The sequence below is a fragment of the Bombyx mori genome, chromosome 21 (genome assembly GCF_030269925.1).
Source record: "Bombyx mori chromosome 21, ASM3026992v2".
In the NCBI taxonomy this organism is placed as follows: Eukaryota; Metazoa; Arthropoda; class Insecta; order Lepidoptera; family Bombycidae; genus Bombyx; species Bombyx mori.
In genome coordinates, this window is record NC_085127.1 from 6,800,824 (window position 1) to 6,822,979 (window position 22,156).

General features: G+C 36.6%; 2 protein-coding genes across 3 annotated transcripts in view; one reads left to right on the plus strand and one right to left on the minus strand.

Annotated features, from left to right (window-relative positions):
• The window catches only part of LOC101740296 (elongation factor-like GTPase 1), a 162,514-nt gene that overhangs the window by 16,447 nt on the left and 123,911 nt on the right, over positions 1 to 22,156 (plus strand). The window lies entirely within an intron of this gene.
• LOC101736150 (uncharacterized) overlaps positions 1 to 22,156 on the minus strand; it is a 69,437-nt gene that overhangs the window by 4,319 nt on the left and 42,962 nt on the right. The window lies entirely within an intron of this gene.

The window sequence follows — 22,156 nt, forward strand, 5'->3', positions numbered from 1 at the left end:
CGCGCTTATCCCATCTGTTGTACTTTTCATTAATGCTACTTGTCAACATGTGTATGCACTATATCGGTAGGTATGTAGATATATATGGCGCGATCAGATTTAAAGAGTCAGTTACTATGAAGATAACATATTTGTTGTATAAAAAATCATTGGCTATCAGTAATTATAAAACTGAACAAAAAATGTGTCATTGTGTGTCAGTGTGAAGTCCATAGACACAATTCCGTTTATATCTAGTCTCTATTTCGGTCATTCGGTCTAAATATCTATTCTTTTTATTTTTTATTGCCTAGATGGGTGGACGAGCTCACAGCACACATGGTGTTAAGTGGTTATTGGAGTCCATAGACATCCACAACGTAAATTCGCCACCCACCTTGAGATACAAGTTCTAAGGTCTCAGTATAGTTGCAACGGCTGCCCCACCCTTCAAACCGAAACGCATTACTGCTTCACGGCAGAAACAGGCAGGGTGGTGGTATCTACCTGTGCGGACTCACAAGAGGTCTTACCACCAGCATGTGTATGTCAAATACATGGTAGTGTGTGTAATGTTCTTTTTTATTGATTTAATATATTTTTTATGCATAATTAAAAATATATTAACATTATGCACTACTTCTCTATATTCTCTAGAAGTGTGGGAAATTTCATACTCCTCCGTCTGTCGTTTTCGTGAAAAGTGGTATAAAGATTAAAATTAAATTTTATTAGACTGCATCTGTAATCTATATATTAATACGTGAAGCAAAAACTTTTTATCCCTTTTTACGAAAATTGCGCGGACGGAGGAGTATGAAATTTTCCACACTTACGGCCTGGCCACGGGGATCGGCGGTGCGAACAGCGAAGCGGTGGGCGAGGCGACCATTCGCGCAGCACCGTTTGCAGGCCACGGGTACTCACGTTCGCCGCCGCGACTAGTAAGGAAGTCCGACAGCGAAATGTCTATATCGAAATTATCTCGATATTGCTTACAAATTAATAGTTTTTTGGTTCAGGACCTATTATTTGGAAAAGATTGTGAAGTACATGATTTGAATAAGAATCGGAGTATACCTATAGATGGAGAATTCCACAAGAAGTACGAGAAATACTTTGGGTGGCTAGACTTCCAAATAGCTGGTCTAGCTAGTATTTCAGCTATTTTATTTTTTTATTGCTTAGATGGGTGGACGAGCTCACAGCCCACCTTGTGTTAAGTGGTTACTGGAGCCCATAGATATCCACAACGTAAATGCGCCACCCACCTTGAGATATAAGTTCTAAGGTCTCAAGTATAGTTATAATGGCTGCCTCACCCTTCAAACCGAAACGCATTACTACTTCACGGCAGAAATAGGCAGGGTGGTAGTACCCACCCGTGTAGACTCACAAGAGGTCCTACCACCAGTAATTACGCAAATTATTATTTTGAAGATTTCATTTTTATCACACGATGTTATTCCTTCACCGTGGAAATCAATCGTGAACGTTGAGTGTTGTTGAGTACGTATTTCATTACAAAAATTGGTACCCGCCTGATATTCGAACACCGGTGCATCGCTCAACACGATTGCACCGGACGTCCGTTAGGCCACGACGACTTTAAAAATATAAAATAAAAAATAAATAAAAAATATAAAAATTTCGGCGTTAATTTTTCGCGGCGAAAACAACTAAACTCATTTAATCACTGCACTATTCGCCGCGACTACCGCTCGACTCCGTGGCTCGCGCCGTCCGTATTCATGCATTTGTTTTGCTCGCCCGCCGCATCGCGCGATTCGCTCGGTACATTTCGCCGGTCGCTTCGCCGGTCGCCGCGGCGCGTGGCTTGTTAGGTACATTTCTATGCGCTTGTTTTAGTCGCTAGACGCTTCGCCGTTCGCTCCGCGCGAATATTCGCATCGGCGAATGTCCCGTGGCCAGGCTGTTATAGAGAATATAGCGAACGAGTGCCGAATGGTATGTTTTTTTTTTTAATTATGCATTAATAATACATTAAATCAATAAAAAAAACATTACAAATACTACATACCATGTATTTGACGCACACACGCATGCATACTATTTATTGTTAGACTTTTGTTCTTGACGTCGGTTGTCAAATTGAGATTAAATATTGTTTGTCTTTGTTAATATTTTTTATAGTGTAGTCTTGGCGAAATTTGTGATTACAGAAGTATAAAATACAATCATAATAGTGTACAAACTTTTAATTTCAATTAATTAAAGTCGAATTTCGACTACTGCGGGACCTCTAGTGTAATCAGAAATTTGTCATCTGTCATATGAAAGAAGTCCGTGCCCGATTGTTTCGGATCTCGTATAATTTTTCACGGTCATGCACCTTGCGATTTGCCGATTACAAAGTCACGTTTGTAGCTGATCAGGTTAATAAACCTGTTAAATGACGATTATCCATTGCCATTTGTGCATCAAAAGTTGGTGGTCGTTGTATTTTTTTGGGAAACGAAAGAAAAAAAACGCATTTTTGTTGAGTTGATAAATGGTGTGATTATTCTTTTAAATGTTATATTCTTACTATTACACATTTTAACTTAAAGGTTCTTCATGCACATAAATAATTTGTTTCAAATTTTTTTTTATTGCTTAGATGGGTGGACAAGCTCACAGCCCACCTGGTGTTAAGTGGTTACTGGAGCCCATAGACATCTACAACGTTAATGCGCCACCCCCCTTGAGATATAAGTTCTAAGATCTCAGTATAGTTACAACGGCTGCCCTACCCTTCAGACCGAAACGCATTACTGCTTCACGGCAGAAATAGGCAGGGCGGTGGTACCTACCCGCGCGGACTCACAAGAGGTCCTACCACCTATTTGCACTTCGATTAACATTGAAATCACAATTAATTTTGTTACTAGGCTTTTGACATATTCTATTGCATTCAATTATGGAATGTATAATACAAGACGACTAAGACTTGCTGTCTCAATATTTTAATAAATGTTCATTGTGCCTATAATATCTTGTTAGCTTACACTGTCAACATTTGTAATTGTTCACCTGCTGTGAGATTAAATTTTAAGATGTATCGGTCGCTCTTCGATCAATGCATTCATCGCTCTAGTAACCTGTATTTTGATTGGAACTTACAAAGACTCCTTTGTACTTCTGTCATAGTATTCGCAATGATTGTTTTTCTTTTTTGTTTGTGGTCGTCGTGGCCTAACGGATAAGACGTCCGGTGCATTCGTGTTGAAGCGATGCACCGGTGTTCGAATCCCGCAGGCGGGTACCAATTTTTCTAATGAAATACGTACTCAACAAAAGTTCACGATTGACTTCCACGGTGAAGGAATAACATCGTGTAATAAAAATGAAACCCGCAAAATTATAATTTGCGTAATTACTGGTGGTAGGACCTCTTGTGAGTCCGCACGGGTAGGTACCACCGCTCCGCCTATTTCTGCCGTGAAGCAGTAATGCGTTTCGGTTTGAAGGGTGGGGCAGCCGTTGTGACTATACTGAGACCTTAGAACTATATCTCAAGGTGTGTGGCGCATTTGCGTTGTAGATGTCTGTGGGCTCCAGTAACCACTTAACATCAGGTGGGCTGTGAGCTCGTCCACACATCTAAGCAATAAAAAAAAAAAAAAAAAAAAAAAAAAAAAAAAAAAAAAAAAAAAAAAAAAAAAAAAAAAAAAAAAAAAAAAAAAAAAAAAAAAAAAAAAAAAATTGTAGCTCTGAACATTTTGAGAATAGCAGTGATGTTATCAGCTTTAGTTACATTTATGTACTGTCGAAAAATATCTGCAATTAAATCTACATACGCAGATATTGAAAACAACAATATACAATAGTTAAGTAATTACATTATTGACGCGGTAGCTATCGTAAAAGAGAAGATATTAGGCAGATGCCTGAATCGTGCAAACGAGACTTTCAAGATAACTTTACATGTACACAAGATCCAAACAACAACATTTAGGCCCTCGGTCTAATATGAATATATTAATTATAATGTTAATTTAATAAATTGTAAACTAGATTTTCACCTCACATTTAGCAAGGCTTCGTATTGTTTTATTTGTGAGTGTGGAGAAGATATTGGTGACCTCGACCTTACATTCTTGTTCCCAATATGACCTTTCTCAATTCCTTACAATTACTACATGCTCCGTTTCCGACTAAAATCTCCTGCCTTTTGCTTTATCCTTTATTGTATTATAATGTATTATCTCTTTTCATAATCAATAATAACATTAAGATTTAATGTTAGTTTATGTCCATATTTTGTTTTTAACTACTTTATCCCTTTGTTTCCTTTTGATGTCTTTGTTTATTTTTTCTCGCGTGTAGTTTCCCTACCTTTTACTTGAAATTGGCATAAAGTTAAAGCTATTACCAAAACTACAATTTCACTACTGGGAACTAACTCTCACCGCTAAGTCGGATTTAAGAAAACACTGAAAACCTCATTGTTTATGTGCGCACGTGCGAGAGATAATATTTAAAGCCTTTCTATGCTCCTTATTGACCTTCACGACTAACTCGACAATAGACATAATTTTTGTTGTAATTCGATTGAATAAATTTTTGTTCTTATAATATGGTAGGTATAATAACAAACTTTCACTTCGTTCTGTAAAACCAACCGCGGTTCTGATTAGTTCTTTTCGAGTTCGATTGTTTCTTAATCTCACTGCTCGACCGATGCTTTCACTTCACAATTTGCTTTTTAGGTAATTAACGATATTATGGCGTCAACGAAACAAACCTTGAAGGTTGGCGATTCGGATGTAAAGCCATTTCGGATGATGTAATCAGACGCAAAATAGCTGGTGTTTTTGAAAGTCGATACCGTATTGATTTTAACTACGATAAGAGAGTGCTGCGGCAGAGATGAGTCAGGCCAACGAAGTAAGGCTAAGTCCTCGGATAAACTTTTTTATTTTTCGTAACGTTGTTCCGGATGTCACGTTCAAGTTGAACGATCGAAATTGTCTTAGCGGTTTCAGGAATTTTATTTATCTGGTCTTGAATCATTAACATGTCATTGCTTTCCTCAAACCACTTACTTAGATATTATTATGCTGATTTAACTAGACCAAAATAACTCATTTATATTATCTTACTCGTTCGTATTTCGAAAACTGTTAACGTGGCATTGAATCGAATTGGGTAATATTTAAAATTTCAAACTCCCAGACTTTAGTCGTGTTAAGAAATTGAATATGATATAGTTATATATTTAATAAGATTTTTGTTTAAATAGTCTATGATCAGTAAGCGGAGTGTCGTGCGACATGAAAGTAATCGTCTGCAGAGCTCTGTAAATTGATTGAAAAAAAATGTGGGTACGATTATCATTTGTTGCTTAGACTAGTAAATGAGTGATCGGCCCATCTAGTGTTAATTAGTTATCGGGGCCCATAGACAGACGATAACTAGCCTAGGACGGGGGCCACTGATTACGCAATTTTATAAAATTTCCTAGTTTGAGTTTTAGGACACGATGTAATTTTTTCAAAGTGAGTCAGTCTTCCGTGGAATCCTGTAAGTAAGCAATTCCATTAAAAAATTTTGAAGAAAAAAATTATTCTCGATTTGAACACTGGTTAGTTACGTCACTTAAAAGGAGTGCACCAAGCGTCTTATCATTTAGGCCACGAAGACTTCATTTAATTGTACATATAACCACATTTACTATGATATTCAACTCGAATGCCCCTACAACGATTTTTACTATGACATCTGCATCAAAATAACAAAGAATAAGCCAATTCATTGGTCTTGATACCTACTTTTTAAGAGATTTTGGCACAAAGCGAAATAATTACCCAGAATTTTATTGATAAAAGCCATTAATTCAGAAAATTAGTTGCGGTATATTAAAATGATCCCAGGCGTCCCGTTTCAAACGTTTACATCGGATTCCAACAAGAATTCGGACAGCGTAGCGACTTAACAATTTTCACGCGTAATAATTGAATTCGTTACATTCAACCAAATATTTTCTATGCAAATAACTGTACATTATTTATTGAAGTTATACTTCTTTAGGCGCGTTATGAAAAATTGATGAGAGTGAAATTTTACGATGCACGCGCACCGTGACACAAAATTAACAGAATGAAGTTGCCCACTAAATTGCTCATTACAATACGACCGACGTAACTTGGCGAGTCTGAATATAGCCGCAGGTGAACTTTCCGAACCGTACCGAGAATTATCGTATTTATACGATGTCAAGAAAAGGAATGTCCAATATGCGTGTTTGAGGATGTTGTTTAATCGATTTTTTTTCAAATTGATTAAAATTTAAAATAAAAAAAAGAAATAAATTTAATAAAAATAAAGTATAACTTCTTACGCGCATACATACGCGCCCTTTTTTACTTTCATATCTCATGGAGCGCTCAATTTTTTTCAGCAGGACAGCAAATGCTTACTATGTTAGTTAAAATTAGCAAACCTTAAAAGACATCTTCTGTTTAAGTAAGTAGATAATGCAACATATTTTTTTCTTTTGCGATATTCCAATTTATCGGTACCGGAAAATTTCACCATTCGTTCTGTCTACAAAACATAAATAAAATGTTACCAATGATTTTCATATAGGATCTTATTTCCACGAAAATAATTAGTGGTATAGTCAAAAAAAAATTTTTTTTTTCGACCGCCCTTCGGCATAAGCCTATTTTTTTTATAAATACGTCTTATTTAAATATATTTAAAAGTCGATGTGTGTTATGTTACATATAGACTCCGAAACGGCTAAACCGATTTCGTTGAAACTTTCAGGATATCTCCAGATTCGCCTAGCGGATGATCGTGTTTTTTTTTTATTGCTTAGATGGGTGGACGAGCTCACAGCCCACCTGGTGTTAAGTGGTTACTGGATCCCATAGACATCCACAGCGTAAATGCGCCACCCACCTTGAGATATAACTTCTAAGGTCTCAAGTATAGTTACAACGGCTGCCCCACCCTAGAAGTTTGTCAGTGATCGAATCAAATTCAAATCAGAAATGTGTATAAAATAAACGCTTCAATAGAACATCGTTGGCCGCGAACTTTAAATACGTTACCTTAATAAATTACCTTGCGTAACCAACACGTAATAACTTCCGACTAGTCTAAATGTATTTGCATGTTAACGTTCAATGTAGGTATACGATGCAAAACGATATAGTTATGAGTGTGTTGCAAAAAATCTAATAATCGCATGTGGGAAACGTACATAATGATGCGAAAAAGTCTTATTTTATGAATAAGCTGATAGCACAAAAAGCTCATTACGTTTGCTTTATGCCTGTATAAATAATATAGCCAGTTCCCATACATATTACTTACGTTCCACAAAGTTAGGATGATCGTTAAAACCGTGTTGATTTGCCTGAATTAATTAAACAAATCAACTAGTTAACTAATCTTCTTTATAAATTCTATTCTATTTAAGTGATGTTTAATTATTATTTTTCAATAAAAATATTAATTATTTGAGTTATCTAACGTTTCCATAGACATATAATAATTTAAACAATACTTCGTTGCCTTTATAATGAAGTACTGCACGTAAATGAAGAAGTCGCGTAATATTAAGCTTTGACATCAAATTAAACAACTTTACGTAATCGTAATACACCTAATAAATATAAAGAAAATGACATTATCTTTTTAATTTCGCATTTATAATTGAAGACATGAGTGGATGAAGGCATTAAGTACAATTTTTAAGATTTTTGAGTTTTTACATTTAATGATTTTTTTTATTGCCTAGATGGGTGGACGAGCTCACAGCCCACCTGGTGTTAAGTGGTTACTGGTGCCCATAGACATCTACAACGTAAATGCGCCACCCACCTTGAGATATAAGTTCTAAGGTCTCAGTATAGTTACAACGGCTGCCCCACCCTTCAAACCGAAACGCATTACTGCTTCACAGACTCACAAGAGATCCTACCACCAGTGAAAAACAAATAAAACGAACAAAATAATACAAACAACATTCACATGCAACAATTTCAAAGTAAACTTCTGTGTAACAGTATAGTATATACCTGGTGGCTGCAATTTAAATCAGCAATTCAGTAATCAAGCTATCAATCAAAGTACAATCCAAAAACCCTACCATTAAACTATCTTAACTGTAGCAACTTCGTATCAGACTGCCCCAGGGTTTAAATGAAACCGCATAATATTGGCATTACTGCACTACATATAAATACTTGTCTATTTAGCAAGTTTATATGTCGTGATATAAATAGATAAGGAGTCTTCCGACTCTGTGCTGTAAATTCGGAGAAGCTGCCCCAATCAACTTACGAAATCAACGCGAAATTGTTATCTATACTATCTCAATATTATGTTAATGTTAATTGCGTGTAGTTCCAAAAACATTCGACTTTGCAAATAAAATTCAATTTCCAATTTGAAAACATTTCGATCGATTTGGCTGATTTGTTTTTTGACGTGTACCTGTTTGAACTAGCTTAGTATCGAAGGATATTTACTAATACTGGTGGTAGGACCTCTTGTGAATCCGCACGGATAAGTACCACCACCCTGCAGCAGTGAAGTGCTGCTAGTGAAGCAGTAATGCGTTTCGCTTTAAAGGGTGGGGCAGCCGTTGTAACTATTCTTGAGACAGAACTTATATCCCAAGGTGGGTGGCGCATTTACGTTGTAGATGTCTATGGACTCCACTTAACACCCCGTGGGCTGTGAACTCGTCCACCCACCTAAGCAATAAGAAAAATGTGAAAAAAAAATATTTTTGAAAAGTTCACCCGCAAATTTTCATACTATTAGCTACAATCATAGCGAAATGTGAGCATAATATATTTGCACATAGTTATACTTTGATTTCTTGCCCATTCGTTCATGGTATATGCTGTTTTTGATTATATGTAAAATAATTCAACAATTATATCTCCCACGGTAGGTCCAGTCGAAGGTTATGAAGACTATTTTATTTTAGACAAAATCGAGATAGTAAACTGGCAATCATACGTTTCAATTTTAAGGGTAAGATAGAATATCTGTTAGACATATGATCGAAAATGCATTTCTGCAAAACTTATTTCAGTTTTCCTTATACACATAAAATATGTTACTATATTATCTTGCAATTACACGACTTTTTTTTAGTTTAATCTTAACTTAGTCAGCCTTGGTGTAGCGGGACATGTAATCTTCGTACCAATCTGTCCATGTACATCTCGATTCCTCTCCGTAATAACTGCATATTCAAGTTACATCGGTAACACTTGTAAACAAACCGGTACAAGACTCGGCGTGTCTTACCATAATAATTAGTTTCGCTCAACTAGCTAGACTACAACGCGGAGGAGATAACTGACGTTAAGGGAAGCTAGAAGCTACGCATTGCAAACCAAATCGCGGTAATGGCGCATTGAGTGGTGCCCTAACTGGTAAATATTATTTTAGTCTTATTTTAAGATATGTATATAGCTATAAAAATCTTTGAAAATCTAAGCCTTATTAAAAAAAAGCGTTTAAACTTGAAAACAGAATTAATAATGTGCTATGTATAAAAAACGAACTTCACGATAACATTGTTAGTGTTAATCATATACATTTTACCATCACACCGCCCGTCACCGGAGTAGAGTTCATCCATACTAACTGGAGCCACTGCGGTCATCCACAGTGCGTTTCCAGATATCTTATTTGCCACGTACCGTCCAGCTTTGGAATGAGCTCCCCTCCACATTGTTTCCCGAGCGCTAAGACATGTCATTCTTCAACCGGCCTTGTGGAGAGTATTAAATGGTAGGCAGCGGCTTGGCTCTGCCCCTGGCATTGCTGAAGTCCATGAGCGGCGGTAACCAATCATCATCAGGTGGGCCGTATGCTCGTAGGCCAACATGGGCAATAAAAAATACAACATTTAAAATTTAAAAAGGGAATAATTTTATTTTATTTTGTGGAAAGGTACACACACACACACACACACAGGCACACATACGTAGCAAAAACAACTATTACCACACCTCGAATACGAACTATAAAACAGATGCTTTTTTGGTGGTGGGGTGTATTGTAAACCCCTACGGATAGATACCAACATCTCGTCTATACTGGATCTGAAGCGGTCGTGCGTTCCAGGTCGAATGATGGGAGAGTTATGCAATGCGAGACTTTGTCATCGTGTCTCAAAGCGGCCAGTATCTACGTTGTAGATGTCTATGGGCTCCAGTAACCCCATTACACTAGGCGGGCCGTATACTTCTTCACTCAGCTATAATAAATAAATATAAAATTGAGTTTAGTCGTTCGTTCGTCTAGAGCGGACATTAAATGTGGCATGTTTAAGTTTTCAACTGGACTCGGCCAAGATAAAAAGTATAGGTTTGTTCGGGATACAATATACGAAAAACAACCTCAAAATAAAACGAATAGCGTCTACACGTCTAACAAATAGACAGACTTAAAATATATATATACAAAAACCAACCTGTCTCGGCGTATAACGAAACTGAAGTCACGCGAGGACTCCGCCGGAGACGTTATTTCTAAAATGAGATAAATCTGACATAGAAATTTTCAGTCACGACTTTCATTCTTTGTTTGTCTTCATCTAAGCACAGATACGAGAGAGGTAATCTTTGTGGGAACGTGTGAAGTTTAGGTACAGGCATGATAAACATTATGAAATAATATTCTCAAAGAGAATATCGTTTTTAACCGACTTCAAAAAAGAGTGATGGTAATCAATTCGAATATACTTTCGTATAAGCCTTATCTGAGAACCTTTTTCTATGTGAACCGATTTATATTATTATTTTTATATGAAAGCTGGTACTTCTCACGTGGTTCCATTTTATTAAAATCGCACTTGTACTGTTTGGGTTATCCATAATAAGGCATTTTGGATTAACAAAATTCTCTTGTTATTTTATTGTAATCGGTTACCTTTATTATAAAAAAATTGTTTTATTATAATAATATGTAAACTCCTACACTTAGCATAATATAATTTGAAAACTCTTTATTGAAACACTACTAATAAATGAATAACGATATTGGTTTAATATCAATACGGATTTTTAACGGTACACGGCTTTTTGCTTAAAGCGATTTTATTCAGCGGAACAATGTACAAAAAAAAATTGAAGACTATTAATTATTTACGAAATTGTAATCAATTAACTAAAGTAAATTAATTTTAATACTCACAGCTTATAATAATTTTTTTCAAACATGCCTTTTACTATACTAGTTTGTTTTACTAGGTCTTTAAAGACCAAAATTTAAATAACCAATGAAAATTCTGTACAAAAAGTTTTAAGTTTTTTGGACGAGGAGAAAGAAAAGTTCTCTCGCAGAGTGGTTGAATTTGCTCGGAAGGCCGACAGTTCAATGTTTTTGTGTATATGTAAACTTATCCGGAAAATGTTGTTAGCGAGATTAAGGCATCGGTCAAATATCTTGTGTCTTACGATGGCTACCGTCACTATTTTTATTCTCGTCGCCATTTTTATACTCATTATGCATATGTATGAGTTTTTCTTTTTTTTTTTCAGAGAAACTAGTTTATTAAAATGACAGTGCCTATAACAATACTCTTCCAACAAAACCTCATCTATTGTACAATGTGTTTTACTGCCACAAAATAGTATTCAGATGAACGCTTTCTAAAAGCACTTGACGATGCATACAAGTGCATGTTGTCCCTGTTTAGCTATAAACATATTAGTAACGGTACCATAATAGTGTGCAAATTACTGCGTAGGCCACGAAAGCGTAACATGGATAACCCAAAAATATATTACATACATTATTGGTACATTTTCACGAACGAGAATACTTAAAATATAAATTAAAATTAGTTCATAATTATATGAAAGGGTGAAAGGCTAGTTATTTGGTTTAAGTAAAATTTCGCTTAATACGAGACATTTATCTTTGTAATGAAATGTGCGTTTTATTTGATATTAGCATCAATAGTTCGATGTTTTTAATTCTTTCTTCTTCTACTTCTAATAAGATTACTTCATTGAAAGGGCTCAAGAACTATACTTGAGACCTTTTTTTTTATTGCTTAGATGGGTGGACGAGCACACAGCCCACCTGGTATTAAGTGGTTACTGGAACCCATAGACATCCACAACGTAAATGCGCCACCCACCCCGAGATACAAGATCTAAGGTCTCAAGTATAGTTACATTAGTATAGTTAGTAGAACTTATATATAAGTATTCGAGGTATAAAGAAAATAAAACTGGAGGTTTCGCAACAACCCACGTTCATTCGGTAACGTGCGAACTTATTGTGGTACACTTCATTCACGGTTGTTTGCATAAGAGTTAGTGTATTTCGCAAACGAACGCTCTGAGATCGTGGTCAATGAATGATAAAAAAATATGTTATTTTTTGTACGTTATTACAAAGTTAAGTCGTACACTGTGTGCATTACTAATAATAATCTTACGTTACGGACGTTTTAGGTTCCCGGTTAGGGTACCCCTGCGCATCGTCCCATAAGGAACTTCGTTCCAAAAATTTTCCCTGGCAAGTTCAATAACTTTTATAAATCTAAAGAAAAATTATGCTATTTCAAATAAGCTATTTTCTTCAATATCGTTGTATTGTTAGGTACCGGTGAATACTTAACACGAAGGCTTTCAACATTCACGATACGCGAAGCCCACGCTTTGGCACGGCCGCATCTCGCAAGCCAGATAAACCGCAACTAATAAGATAAATAGTATTTATTGACTATTAAATCTCGTAGGAACTTCGGGTCTCTGCGTGGTCCGGCCTTATTAAACACTTGAGTTACGATCTTGTTATTCTGTAGTCGATTTCACTTAGTTTGTTAATTGGTTTTTCGGATACCTAAAATTGAACCCGCAAAATTATAATTTGCGTAATTACTGGTGGTGGGACCTCTTGTGAGTCTCTTGTGCGCGGGTAGGTACCACCACCCTGCTTATTTCTGCCGTGAAGCATTAATGCGTTTCGGTTTGAAGGGTGGGGCAGTCGTTGTAACTATACTTGAGACCTTAGAACTTATATCTCAAGGTGGGTGGCGCATTTACGTTGTGGATGTCTATGGGCTCCAGTAACCACTTAACACCAGGTGGGCTGTGAGCTCGTCCACCCATCTAAGCAATAAAAAAAACTTAATATAATTATTATTAATTAGATGTGAACGACCTATAGAGTTCATATCATATCATGCACTAAAATTAAACTGGATAGTTTCTCGTAAAGTATGCCGCCAGTTTGCTGATATCTTAAATATATTCAATACTAGCGACCCGCCCTCGCTTCGCTTCGGAAACATTAAAACACACATGAAACCAAAAAAAAAAAATAAAAAAAAAAAAAAAATTGCCTATGTTCATCAGGGTCAATGTCGGCATCTAATGGAAAAAGAATTTTTCAAATCGGTCCAGTAGTTTCGGAGCCTATTCGAAACAAACAAACAAACAAATCTTTCCTCTTTATAATATTAGTATAGAAAAGCGTAAAACTGTTTCAACTGTAAGTCTATGAATAATATGAAGGCACCATTAGCGTTCCGTAGTGTAGCGTTGGTGTTTTAACAATATCCGCAAATTAATAAAAGAAAGCTAAAGATGATCTTTTAGAGCGCAGAAATCAATGAAACAATCGTTCTCTTCAAAACAAAACATCCAATTCAGAAGACTGAGAAAATATACGAGTAAATCGAAAATTTTTGTTAGAACAATACTGCCCATTGAAAACGAGCGAACCGAGATTTACATCTGTAGACCGCCATTTACATTGTGCAAGTTTCTCGGATGCTTACAGGACGACGACATTAGAAAGACGACAGCGTTCTTACTTGTATCTAAGATCTAAGCTGCGTGTTAACCCGGGCACGTGCGTTGTATACCGCCGATGCGCCGATAACACGGACTATCGTACGTTACGCTTATCCGAACACTGCCTCTCCTGTCTTCCTTACAGTAAACTTAACCTCACCTCTACTATAAATACACTCCACATAATTGGCCCGATAGAACGTGGGCGTCACATCGTTTCCGCAATCCCTATTTGACTAGGCGAATGAATTTCCCCGTCGACTTGTGTCCCATAAATTCTTCGTTCGTTTCTAAAACAATGCTCACGATTGTACATAGCACAACCTCCAGATTACTCCCGAGTATTCGTAGCGAGTATTCGGTCTTTATTTTCTCAATTTATTGCAGTTTCGTAAACCTAACAGTACAACAAATGCTTGTTTGGTAAAAACTCCATTATCTACAAACAATGTGTACGGTCGTATTTTTTGCCCACATCAAATCGCCCACTATTCGTATCAGAGATGCCCATAAAACGGGTTACCGTTTTCAACAGAACTTACAGTAATCGTTGCGTACATCAATCACCGTTGCATACCCAATTAATCTCTTTTCGCTCCATTGTCTTCTCGTTTATCGATTTTCTTGTTGTCTATGTTGTCGCTTTAACGGTGTTAAATTATGCAACTATATAGTCGTGTACTCTGCAGGTCCGTCATTGTATCCGTTGGATCGGAGCTGACTCAAAAATTGATATAAAATCTTTACTAATATATAAACCTACAGTGGTTTTTACGGATGTTCCGTTATAACTACTGAACCATGCATCCGATCGACTTGAAACTTGGTATCCATGTAGAATATACATGTACTTAATGGATAGGCTAATATTTATATGAGTGTTTGATTCCCTACACCAGTTGCGGGGGCGTTAATGTTGAGAATCTTTGTGGGGGTGAAAAATAATAATGTTAATTTTAAATGGCCAACGAAACGGACGGGTACAGCTAGTTGTTTATAATAACTAAAATAGTTGCAAAGCTCAACTTCTCGTTTTCGTATTTTGTCGATACTTGTGACTATTACTGATATATTTTTTATTTGTGGCCGCGGCAACTGTGGCGTTTCGTTTTGTTTTCACGATTCCATCTTCTCTTTCCTTGGAAATGAAAGTTTCTCGCTTTGTACGTTCTGTAATGGCTCGTATATCTTGGCTCGCGTATTGTTAGAAAGTATTTTTCAGCAAATCTCGCGGCATTGCTTGCATTATTTATGTGCTGGCTCACCATACGCCTTTGTACATAATTGAGCTATTATCGGAAACGGTTGTTGTAAAATATTTGTATAGGACGTATCTATGTGACTTTCACTTTCGTAAAATGCATGTCTGTATTTACGTAATTGTCTTGTTAAATTTATAAAAATCTCTAAAATTTTTACGATTTGTTTTTACCATTTTTGCTAACAATCTTACATTGCACGTGTTTTGAATTTTTGTGGTAGAAGTACCTGAAGATTGTGCATGCTCACAAGATGGCCTATCAAAATTGATAAGATGCAACCAGGTAGGATCGAACGAAAGTATACTTGAATGACTATCACTGCACTAGACATCTTACTCCTTTATTACTCGTATGTCGTATCACTCTTGTCAGAGCGGTCGTGGTCGTCATCCAGCATCATTGCTGTGGGCAGATGTTATGCGCCTCACGTGCAATCGCCACTCCTCCCAGTTTGTGGTGAGCCTGGTACACTCATGCATACAGCCGCCAACTTCTGACTTGATCTGGTCGGTCCATCGTATGGGCAACCTTGCACGCGGTCTGATGCCTTCTACTTTGCCCTGAACGACGAGGCGCTCTATGGAGTCATTTCCTTGCCGGGAGACATGTCCAAAAAAATGATAGTATGCGTCCATGCACAAGCGCCGTATTATTATTACAGTACATCGTAAATAAAGCTTCCTATTATCCACAGCAAACAACATCAGCGCCCTTCAAGGAAGCCTCTTAAAACGATTTGTTCTCGTATAATACCGATTTCGTTCGATAGAACGGTCATTAGCTCACTCTTCCGCCGGCACGAAGCGACGCGACGCCTGCTTGCGCGAAACCCGTTCTGGTTGGTACGTGCGTAATGACCGATCGTGCGTATCATCAGACTTCGGGAAACTGCAACTTATTGTGCTTAACTATAATAAAGATACGTAAAACAAAATCATTGGAATCTATACTTCTATACTTAATATATAAATCTACAGTGGTTTTACGGATGTTCCGTTTTAACTACTGAAACATGCATCTGATTGACTTGAAACTTGGTGTCCATGTAGAAAGTACATGTACTTAACGGATAGGCTAATATTTATATGAGTGTTGGACCCCCTAATAATAATGGCAATAAATAATAATGTTAATTTTAAATGGCCAGCGAAAAGGACGAGTACGGCTTGTATTTCTATATAACGTGATCAAGGAAATTGTCAGAAGTTATAAGCGCGAAATAGTATTTTTTTTGTTCATATTATTATTATTATGTATTAAACACTGCCACGCCTGGGAAGACGGCAGGACACACTCCGGCGAGGTGGGTGTTACTGTTATTATTATTATTACTATTAAAATTTTCTAAAGAAATCTGTATATAAAACATTACGAACAATATGATAAGTTATAAGCAGGTAAATATCTTATTTAAATCACAAACTGTAGATAAAAATTAACATAGATAGATTACAAGTTTCCGTGTTAATTTCTAGACCAATATTCATAAAACTAACTGCCGTAGATACAGACATGAAGGGATCTTTAACAAGATTTTTATTGCCCCTACGTTTATTATTCATAGCTGGTTCACCCACTTTTATAGCGTATAATAATACCTAACTGTAGTTTACTGTTTATGAGGACACAATATAAATACGTGCTAGTTCAAGTTCTTCAAGTTTAATAGTCAAAGTCAAGATTTGAATGTCGAATACTTAGACTATGTCACTCAATTCAACTCAAATTAAGGAGTGAAATTCTGAAAAAGATAAATTATTCAATTAAGGAATTCCACTTAATATTTTCATACTTGACCCTGCGTCGAGTAATGTTTCAAGAGAAACCTTGAATATTTTACATAGGTACATTCAACTTGATTATAATAAGGCCTTACAGGCTAAAATGATTTGCATAGTGTGTGTAGCAAATTAATATAAAATGGATTAGGATAAGGAAACTTAGAATGCAGATGAACATTCTGTATACCTAGTAGTAAGCGATTAGCATTACGCATAGACATCATCAATACCAGGGGCATTGTCAAGCCGCTGCCCATCACGAAGGTTTGAAGCACCTGATGAAGGACGTGTCATAACGATCAGGACGCATCAAGGCAAGTGCTTCATTCCGAAACCGGTGGTACGAGAAAAACAAATTCTCTACATCATTTCCCATGGAATTTACGGTAAAAAAAAACCTTAACAGAAGTACCTCCATAAACCTAAAAATTCCAAACTATCCGTGAGAACTGAATTGTCGGTGACCCCTTTTCTATATGAGCTTAGTACTCTTCTTACTCACTCTCTCTAGTACTCCACGCGTGGTAGGACCTGTACCTTGCCTTGTGAAGGAACCAAATCTTTAGCTCGGCGCTAAGTACGCTCCGCTGTGTTAAATTATCCCGGGACCTTAGCAGCCAACTTGACATTACCATCTAAATGATTCGATACTGAACATCACTCGAAAAAGCGATCTGAATAATTTCAATAGCCCCCGAAAGAGAGCGAGCGATCCTTGGAATTGCATGACCACGACGAATAGGTTTCTCTTCGCAGTTCTTCTATTTCACTACATAGTATAAAACAAAGTCTCTTTCTCTGTCCCTATATCTGTCTGTCCTTATGTATGCTTAAATCTTTAAAACTACGCAACGGATTTTGATTCGATTTTTTTTAATAGATAGAGTGATTGACGAGGAAGGTTTATATGTATAATAACATCCATTAAATAGTGCTGAAATCAATAATAAATTTCAGTTTCCGAAGCGAAGCGAGGACGGGTCGCTAGTTAAGATAATATAGGAAAACTATTTCTCTTCATCTCTATATCTCATCTACGCTTAAAGAACCAAGTTGCTTCACCTACAACATTTTCAGAAACTTGATAATCGAAGTCTAGTATTATGAAGATATATGTCCTTATAATGTTCGAACAGAGAACAATAAATCGTTCCTTATGGCTATCATTATCGTGATTTACTTCTTCATCGTTCCAAAACTACACCGCGTGACTCGTCCTCGCAATTCCCGGAGAGCTCGTGTCTTAACCGATGCTATGAAATTGCCCTTTCGCTACAGTGATTGCGGCTAGCTAATGCAGCGGTGTCTGTGTACTTTTGCGGCTTCCGGGTAGCTAACAGAAACATTTATTTGGAGAAAATGTATAGTTTCACGCTATTCTTATTTCACCTATCATCACATTTGATCTTTGTGTGGTAACATCTAATACTTCTTAACTTTCGAATAGCCTAATTCATGAAACATATTCATTGTAAGTCCTTTAAATTCATACCTGTACATACGATATGAGAAATGTCTTTGCACACCATTGCGTAGCATCCGGCTTTGGAATGAACTCCCCTCCACGGTGTTTTCCGAATGCTGTGACATGTCCTTCTTCAAACGAGGCTTGCGGAAAGTACTTTATGGTAGGCGGCGGCTTGGCTCTGCCCCTGGCATTGCTGACGTCCATGAGCGACGGTGACCACTTACCATCAGGTGGGCCGTATGCTCGTCTGCCTACAAAGGCAATAAAAAAAAAAAACGGAACGTTATTCGGGTATTTTCTGATTCCTTATGTTCAGTATTAACTTGCACATTAATTCAAACAAGAATCTCGACATTGAAAGCTAAATGGGAAATATTTTGCTTTCCATTCCGTCCCTTCGAACGCACGTAGTGAAAACATAGACACCAACGTTTATCTATGAGAATAGTCTAGTAACTTCACTTAACCCACTTGCCTGAGCATTTCCGTGACGCATCGGAATTTGTACTACATTTGAATAATCGGCCTTCACTGTCTCCTTCGACAAGAAATCCCTGAAAAACTGCTGTCGAAAACAAGCTGTGAACGCGACAAAAACTTATTTAAAAGCGACACCGCTACCGTAATTTATTTAAGTTTTTTCGATGAGACATCTTTAGGAAACAACCCGAGTGTTCTTTTTTAAATAATTATTAGCACTGATGAGCTCGGCCTATATTGAATTATCATAAAGATCACAACGCCCTCGACCAAGAAGCAGACTGACACAATCGCTAATTTTATTTAAAACTAGCTGACCAGGCAGACTTCGTAGTGCCTCAATCGAGAAATAAAAGACCTAAACTTTTGGTGTAAAATAAATTAAAAACAAACAAAAGGAATCCGTCCGACGGGGGACACATCAAAGGGAAAACAAAATTGTTATTTTCATTTCATTCCGAGGATTTTCATATTTATCTACCTTTTAAAACTTCTCTGGACTTCCACGAATAATTAAAGACCAAAATTAGCCAAATCGGTCCATTTAGCGAGACTAACGAACAGCAATTCATTTTTATATATAATATAGATGAAATGTGGACAAGACTTTTCTTATGTCGTTTTTTCGTGTTTGCACTCATTCTCGGAGACGTTTTGTGTGCTTGGCCGGCGTTGGCGTTACAAAGGCCGCAAGCACAATGAAACTTGGTGCCGAAACCGAAAGTGGCCAGTCAGGTGCACGTGCGTGAGATGCTTGCCAGATCAAAGAGTCATATCGTTGTGACAACGATTCCCAGTATTAGAGTATAAAATGTAACTGTTAAAAAGACTTGTACACTCGCTACTGTGAGAATTAAATAAGTAACGGACCTTATGTTTTTTTTTTATAGCTTAGGAAGGTGGACGAGCTCACAGCCCACCTGGAGTTAAGTGGTTACTGGAGCCCATAGACATCTACGACGTAAATGCGCCACCCACCTTGAGATATAAGTTCTAAGGTCTCAACTATAGTTAAAACGGCTGCCCCGCCCTTCAAACCGAAACGCATTACTGCTTCACGGCAGAAATAGACAGGGTTGTGGTACTTACCCGCGCGAACTCACAAGAGGTCCTACCACCCGTAAAAATGGTAACGGTAAACCTGTGGTTGGTAGGTTTTTCTATGTTGCCTAAACTGGTTAATGATCTCACACACATGTTAGTTGTTAAGGGAGCGTATTAGCATCACAATTCGGATTCCGCTACCCACATTGAAACATGTGCTCGAAGTCTTATGTGCGAATGTCTCACCCTTCAAACCGCAGTGTGTGAGTGCTCTACGGCTGAAATGGTGATGGTACCTAAACGCGCGGCCTAACAATACGCACTACCAGAAATAATTATGCATACTGTATATTTGCGTGTTCAATTTTATTACACAATTAACATAATCCCATATAGTAGAAGTCGTACAACACAGTGTTACGTGGGGACTTAAAATATGTATATATTCCAAAAGACCTTGAAGATCGTAATTAAAACTTTTACAAAAGTCGTATATGACGAAGTCGAATATTCTAAAAGTCGGAAATAATAAAACTGCAATAATAGATGCGAAATTAAACCGTAAGAGTAGTTTTAATTATGTCCACTACTCGCATAAGAAAATATTAAATGTCATATTGTTCATGCATACATCTAGCAATCATGTTTTAGTTTGAAACTAGTGGTCCCGTAGTAGTCGAAATTCGACTATAATTAATTGAAATTATAAGCTTCAACATTATTATGGTCCTATTGTCACAGATTTCGCCAAGATTACACTATAGACAAATACTCGTAATATTAAAGATAAACAATACTAACCTATTCTCAATTTGACTAGACTTTAAGCAATAACAAAAGTTTGACAATAAACAAAAAGTATATGTGTATGTGTCAAATACACGGTAGTGTGTGTAATGTTTTCTTTATTGACTTAATGTATCTTTTACGCATTATTTAAAAAAAATATTAGCATTGTGCACTTCTTCTCTATATTCTCTTTAAGTGTGGAAAATTTCATATTCCTCCGTCCGCGCAATTTTCGTAAAAAGGGATACAAAGTTTTTGCTTCACGTATTAATATATAGATATTTGGAGTATTATGTTAAAGTCCAATTGTATCGATGTAATTTGAAGTAAATTCAGTATATCGCACTGGAAATACACCGAGTTACGGGAGACGGCATGGAGAGACGACATAAAATTAGAAAGCTTATGTACCGGAGAAAGGGCATCGTAAAATCTTTAAATAGCCTTTACATCATCACAGCACAATAAGAATCGTACTCCGAACGATTTGTACGATTTCACCTGTAATTTTGATTCAATAAAATTATCGGTAACGCATGTAGTTTTGTTTATAGGCTAATATTTGATTGCCTTTGTGTAATAAGCTATCGCATTTGCTTGGTTACAACGAATATATGCCATAAATTTGTTATTAAAATATTATTAACTCGAACACAAACCTATATACGTATTTCAGACACACAGTCAAGATATCTCAGTTTGTGTAATCACCAAACATTAAAAAAGACTGACAGAAAATAAGTTTCAAAATAATTTATCCTAGAATGATCTCTGGCTGGACAAATTCCAAAAAATATTTCAAGTAATACACCAGCAAAATCCGATACTATTAATGTATAAACTGCAGTAACAAATGTGTAATGTAAGACATACAAAAGAAATATCCTTATAATAATATTTTTAGCAAGGCTAAGTATAGGAACACTAAGCGAGATCTGTGATATGAAAATAAAATTTTTTGGTCCCCGGATTCCCGTAGACCAAGTACGAATTTCACCTAACAGCGCATACTAACGTATACTCCCTACAATACTACCTACACTAATGTATACGCGTATACTAAGTACATATTTTCATATTTTATTTGCATCACGCGCTTAATCATGGGGAATCATAAAAATCACAACAAAGATCACACATTTGATTCGAATTTTAAAAAATCAATGTGTATCTGTTTAAGCGACGTACAAAGACGACATCAAAGCGGCATTTATTATAGCATAAAGCCAAAAGCTGTTTCAATTTCACACACAAATCATTAATCAAAAAGCGGTTAGTTCTGTGATTCCATGCACCCGGAATAGGGTTGCGACGTAAAGAACTTTTATTTTGAAAATTAACTGATGTTCGAATCCGCGTTAAGCTAGACTTGTGAACTTTGTAATTCGATAGTAAATGACATAGACAACATTGGGAAAAAAACTGTAATTACAACTCGCATTTTGTGTATTAGTAAACGCTAATTTTTTTTGGAATTTACCACTTAATACTTTAACTACATGCGTATATGCGACAACAAAAATGCCCATTAAAATTCCTATTATCCAAGTCCATACCTAA